The following is a 6420-nucleotide window of genomic DNA, read 5'->3' on the forward strand; positions in this document are numbered from 1 at the left end:
ATCGTAGAGCATACGGGCGCCTTGCATTTCGCCGCCAACGAAAAGCGGCGACCGAGGCCCGGAGTATTTTACTGCAGTGGTCAGTGTAACTTTATTAGGTGATATATTGAAACGCGCAGATTTGTCGTATCAATCGCCACCTGGATTCAAGAGTAGAGTTACCGGCTCTGGGAATAGCAACCCATGCCATGGGAAAACGAAACATTAGGTGAAAATGTATGTGTCGAAACAACCAAGTGCCCACTCGCTACTAAAAATTGTGGGGGTTTAAACATGGCTTGAACTTACGTATATGAGCGCTAAATCGTGTAATCATATTTTAATACTTATCAGCGTTGAACCACGGCCGCTCGATCGAAGCGCACTGGTTGCGGCCTGCTGCGTCGCGCCGCCGTCAATGGGCAAGCGCGTCCGTGGGGAGTTTACAGTTGCGCCCGCTATTTCTGCTGAGGGCGCCACTGTTCGGGGACACGTCGCCGCCGGGGTCGCCGGCTCTGAGAGCGTGGTTTGCTTCCTTTCTGAGCGCGTTCGCCTCGCGTCTGCGTGGTAAACGCAAACTTTTTTGTGCGCACGTGTGCAAGCACATTAACGTTGACACTGGATGCGTTTGTTTTTTACGGCGAAAGCCGTTCTATGCCCATGGAACGAAAATCTATGCGCAGAAGCTGTGCCTGTTATCTGTGCGTCGCATCTGTGCACTGGTGTGCCAGTCGCAAAAGCGGACGTGCAAGGAGGGAGATTAAAAATAAAAATGATTGATGGTAATAGGTAATCAATGAAAGTTATAGATATTGACAGAGATAATGAATAATGCTAATAACTAATAATGGTTAATAATGACTAAAATGATTTGTAATGACCGGTATATCAAACTATGACATGTAATGACCGCAATTGATTAGAAATGAGTAAAATTGCTTAGCAATGTGTGGTAACGACTATAATAGCTAGGCATGGCTCATCATTGCGGTTAATGACAATGAAATGATCAATATGTGAAACGACATGTAATGACCACTGCTGATTCTAAATGAGCAACCTGCTTAGTTATGAGTGATAAGGGCTACAATGACTACGCAGGCAGACTCATCATTACTGAGAAACGACCAATATATCAAACGACGACTTGAAATGACGAACTGTGGCAAACGATGAGAGGCAAATGATAGGAGAAGGGTAGGCTTTCGCCGTCCTGCGCTTACGAGACATCTAAGAGACCCTCTAATTTTATCTGCTGAGCTCGCTTCAGGCAGACAGCAGCGGGGAGTGGAAATGCACTCGCTTCCACTGAAATGAAAGCGGCGTTGCGGTTAAAAAGTCCAGATGCTGAAGCATAATGCCCTATCAGCTGCCATTGAATTTGCTACAAGGGACAGCAGAGTGGACTTGTTGGTGATTAATTATAGGTTAACCATGCAAACAACGCGACGGGTACACAGGCGAAGAAGACGACATAACCGCGCTAGTTGTGTCGTCCTCTTTTCCTGTGTTCCCGTCACGTTGTTGAACCTATTTAGTTACCAGGGAGCTGGCCAGTGAACTAGGAGTTTTAACTATGCGTTGGGAAGCAGATGAACACGATGAGGTAGCACAAGAAGCTTTTCTCGCAGGTTATATTGCGAGGACATATCAGAAAAAACTCCGAAAGTTTTTTTTTTTATATATAAGCATGCAATTTGTTCTAAATTTTCTAGCACAGGGTTCTAGCACAGCTTTCGCCCTCGCTCGTGATCACGTTCTACGTGACGCTGGCGGTAACAAAGGACGTCCCACGTCCGCCGCTATGGCTGAGGGTGGCGCTGGTGAACACTCTCAAGGTTCGTATACAGACAACATAAATACCCAAGAAAGTAGCAGGGGGGACAGCGGCCGATGTAGCTCAGTTGGAAGAGCACCGGACGTGTTATTCGGAGGTCGTGGGTTCGGATCCCACCATCGGCACGTTGTTTTTTCTTCTACTTTGTGTCTAATTATCTTCCCCTAAACAGATTACATTACTAATTTCGATGATTATCCAAGTAAACATTTAAAAAAAAAAGACATAAAGTACCATCCCCAACGCTTTCCTTGGCCTCGCCGACTGTTGGCTTCTTTCCTTCATGTATTATAATGAGCGCCCTCATTTCCCCTTGATTGATCTGCTTATGCATTACACAGGTGTAGATAAAAACGTCCACGTCAAAAAGGCCCCTGAGAAAGCGGCTCCTAGAAGAAACGGTTACCAAGGCGAAAGTGTTGTCCTGAAAATGTAACATCTTAAAACTCACTTGCCCGACCAATTACCAGTTTATTGCATTCTACGGTGACTTTGATAATTGATGTAGACATTCTAAAGAGGCTAGATCCTCTAGATACCTGTTTATTAGCCTTGCGTAACAGCTAACAATGAAAGCGGTATTGAAATACCCTGGCAGTCCTTTCGGCGACGAGGGTAAACCGTTCTGGTGGCCACAGTTCATTGCCGTAGGTGATATGAAAATTAGAATGGCTATCCTGATGCCCCATTCCCAGCGTCCGCCGCCGAAGTCGGTGGTCCGCGCTCAAACAAGACCAACACGAGGCCGCTGTCGAAGAACCAGACCATGCCACGATCATGCAGTGAACGTCAAGCCATGAAAGAGCACTCTCCTACTACAAGTCGACACGTCAATCAGTAACGTTATTGAAGCGCAGAATGACGCAGATACGCACTTGTCCTTGGTCACTTTTCCCGCTGCCATCATATTGTTTTGTTGTGAACGCCCTATAAGCATATATCATTGAAACTCACCTAGTAGAACCAGTCTACGTCTATGCTTGAACGAAAAAAAAAGATGGCCACATGGTATGGAAGAAACACTAAACAAGGGTAGAAGGGGAAGTGCGGGGGCCGCCACTTCAAGTCGCCCAGTCGAAAAGTCACTCAGACGAAGACAAGGCTACTTGTCCAAGCGCTGGTGCAACTTGCGAAATGAAGTCCCCCTACCCCCCTGTACCATTGCTCAGTGCTCGTTCATATAGTCTACGTCTTTACAGCACAGTGAGGAGCTACAGGACGTGGAACGAGAAAAGACGTCGAGTAACAAAAACCGAATCAGGCTAGAGCTAAAGTCATAAAAGGAGATGCAAAGTCAAATGCACAAACAAGCGCCACATCTTTAGCATCCTCTTAGTAATTCAGCGTTTAAAGGCGGCAGTTTTTCATACTATGCTAGGATAAGCCAAACTCATTTTTTTTTAAGCAATTCATCCCTGAGAAGCCGAGCTACAGGTCAGGGGAAAAATTGACGTTAGTATACATTTGCCTACACCCGCACGGGAAACTTTTTCCCTACTTAGCAAAAAAAGAGACTTTTTCGGGGACGTTTCTTACGAAGACGTTTGATACGGCGATATTTTTGGGGAGACATTTCCTCCAGGGACGTTTTTTCCGAGGACGTTTTTACCGGAACTCGCATAACACAGCCTTTTGCAAACGCGTATTATGGACTCACATTGGGATCGTGTTGGTTCTTCAAAGGAGATTGTATGCAGGAATATTGCCGCTTTAAGGGAAAAATATACCCAAGACGACTTATGTTCTATAGTGTATTGTGTTGCAATGATGGTGTATTTTGTAATACTTTGTACATAGTTCATTGACATAAAACACTGTTTCAATTTATTCAATAGTGTATTGAAGAAAAACAAAAATCCTGGCATGGATTAAGGGTGTGCGCGGCTGATGAGGATCAAAACGATAGAGATTCGATTCCCGGTGAAGGCGTATTTTTTTTTTTTCACTTTAGTGCGCGCAAGCATTTCTCGCGAACGTTTTCTCCGAACATTTTCCGGGAATATTTCCTTACCCATTGCTCGAAAAAGGCTTTCATCCTAAACAAATGTATGATATCTCATTGCAACTAGCAAATTATTATCTTGAATTAACAACAATTGTAATTTCGAACGCATTCTGAAACTGTAAAATGAATGCTTAAATGTTTCAAATGTCGCTAAGGCGCGTGCTTGATTAGTCAGTCGACTCTAAATGACGAAAAAAAAAGTAAGTAACTTTTTGCTAAATACCCACTTCCGCAAGAGTTCTCGGACGGCAGTTAGATGAGCATAATTCAGTGAAAGGTAAGACATTTCACAAAGAAGATCGAGCGAGATTGGCTCTCTTCCACTAAGATCTAAATTTAAAGACCACCTTAGAAGCTCCGGCTGCGGCAGAATTTTTATTTTAAGGAAGATTGAGATACATGTTTCCGTGTCTCGTCTTAGTTCGTGTAGATCATATCGTTACGGGGGGGGGGGCAAGGCAGCGAACATGGTGCTTACAAGGCGGCGATGAGGCTATTTTATCTTTGAGGAACGGACGTAGCACGAGCACTCCAACCAACGCCACTGCCCTCATTTTCTTCCTCGTCAACCACAATAATAGCATCAGCATCATCATCATCAGTCTGACTATACCCACTGCAGGGCGAAGGCCTCTCCCATATTTCTCCACTTAACCCGGTTCTGTGCTAGCTGCATCCACTTGACCCCTGCGAACTTCTTAACCTAATCCGCCCACCTAACTTTCTGCCGCCCCTGCTACGCTTACCTTCCTTTGGAATCCAGTTTGTTATCCTAAGCGACCATCGGTTATCCTCTCTTCTCCCTACATGTGCTGCCCATGTCCATTTCTTCTTCTTAATTTCTACTAGAATGTCGGTAACTTGAGTTATTTCTCTGACCCACTCTGCACGCTTCCTATCTCTTAATGTTACCCCTACCATTTTTTGCTCCATAGCCCTCTGGGTTGTCCTTAACTTAAGTAGAACTCTTTTGGTTAGCCTCCACGTTTCAGCCCCATAGGTGAGTACCGGTAAGATATACCGGTACTCACCTATGGGGTGAGTACCGGTATATACTCCAAAATATACTGCGGCAATATGAGCGTGACAAATCAGTTTAGCGCCTTGAACAATGTAATTATCAAGACTGGTATTCACGAAAAAGGAATGGGTATATGGTGAGTGAAGGCCAAGCTTCCTTAGCAGGGCGATCGAGCACAACAGCTCTTTGAGACAGGGCTGGGTTTTTTGTGCTGCCCATCCCAGTTGCAATTCGCATGTTCACGCCCCTGGGATTACTGAATGAGAGTTTTCGTTATTACACTTCGTTAGACAGTTGCCTATTTACCGATTTGCGCCGCGCTCATAGCTCGCCTATTTCAGTACGTTGGATATATGGGCAATTTTCTATGGTCGACTTGCTCTTCATCGTGTTTGCGATAGTGTTCCAGCCCTGAAAACATTTCAGCAACGTTGGTTCTGATTATCCGCGAAGAAAAAATGTTTGTAGAACATTGCGGAACCTACACAGAAGAAATGCGAAAGAGTGGGCTTTGTTGCTTCTGTTTCGCCAGCCGAAGTCGCTCGAGGTTTCGTCAGCAGAGCAGGAGCTGCTGACGCCTGGGGAGATGCTCGAGATCGTATGGGAGCTTACGCCAAGGTCACTATGGACGATCGCGAACAACGTATTACCTCTCCCCCTCCACACAAGTCTCTCACTAAATTGTAGGAGGTGACGTAGCGCCATCTGCAATTCTTATCTTCCCCTCCCCTGCCTACTTGGTCCTTATTCACCTAGAACGGCCCACGCTGAAATTCACTCTCTATGGCGCTCTCAAAACGAATTTTGCGCACATTCCTTATTATTGCGCTGAACTCCTTCCACCAGCCGAATGGCATCTCACAGACCTCGAGCGAAAGAAGGCTCCGGTGTCCAGTTCTGACCCGGCTGCCCAACGGCAGCTGGTGGACTGAGATTTTCAAGTCGTAAGGAATCATCACCTTCCGGCCACAGCACGCATTCAAGAGCAATCCCATCAATGGGATGTTGCAAATAGGGCTCACTTTCCGTAATAAAGTTTGTCACAATCACCGTCCGTCCGTCTGTCCGTTCGTCCGTCCGTCCGTCCTTCCATCTATCCATCCATGCATCCTTCCAAGCACCCATCTATACATCTTTCCATCCGTCCGTCCACCGGTGAAATTCAACAAACACATTATGCAGATAGAAATGATATTTGTTCAAAACGAGACTTTCTATTTGACTGATATGAGCCGTCAATTTTTTCAGCAACTCGGTGCCAACAAAACAAACAAGCCACATGACCGCCACCTCCTAACAGAATCACTTACACTTTCGACCAATCCTGATTTAGGTTTAATAATGTTCAATATAAGGTGGTGTTCTTGTTAACACATAAACACTTGCACAACATAAATCAAATCACAATGAGGCTATAGATTTTGAAGATATATTTTATAGAGTCTGCGTTCTTAGAAAATATAGTGAGGCCGTGGTGTTGTAGGCTTTCACGGGAAAAGATTACAATACTATCAGCGGTGGATACATGAGCCACACTTGTTTTCTACCGAATTAGGAAATATTAATATCTTTTATTCG

The 6420-nt window shown here is 45.1% G+C and overlaps 1 non-coding gene across 1 annotated transcript; it reads left to right on the top strand.

Annotated features, from left to right (window-relative positions):
* Positions 1-1868: 1868 nt before the first annotated feature.
* TRNAT-UGU (transfer RNA threonine (anticodon UGU)) lies at positions 1869-1941 on the top strand. The gene has a single exon. It is a non-coding gene; the product is annotated as a tRNA-Thr (tRNA).
* The last annotated feature ends 4479 nt before the right edge of the window (positions 1942-6420 follow it).

Source organism: Amblyomma maculatum, chromosome 5, assembly GCF_055883805.1.
Source record: "Amblyomma maculatum isolate TAMU_Amacu chromosome 5, ASM5588380v1, whole genome shotgun sequence".
Taxonomy (NCBI): domain Eukaryota; kingdom Metazoa; phylum Arthropoda; class Arachnida; order Ixodida; family Ixodidae; genus Amblyomma; species Amblyomma maculatum.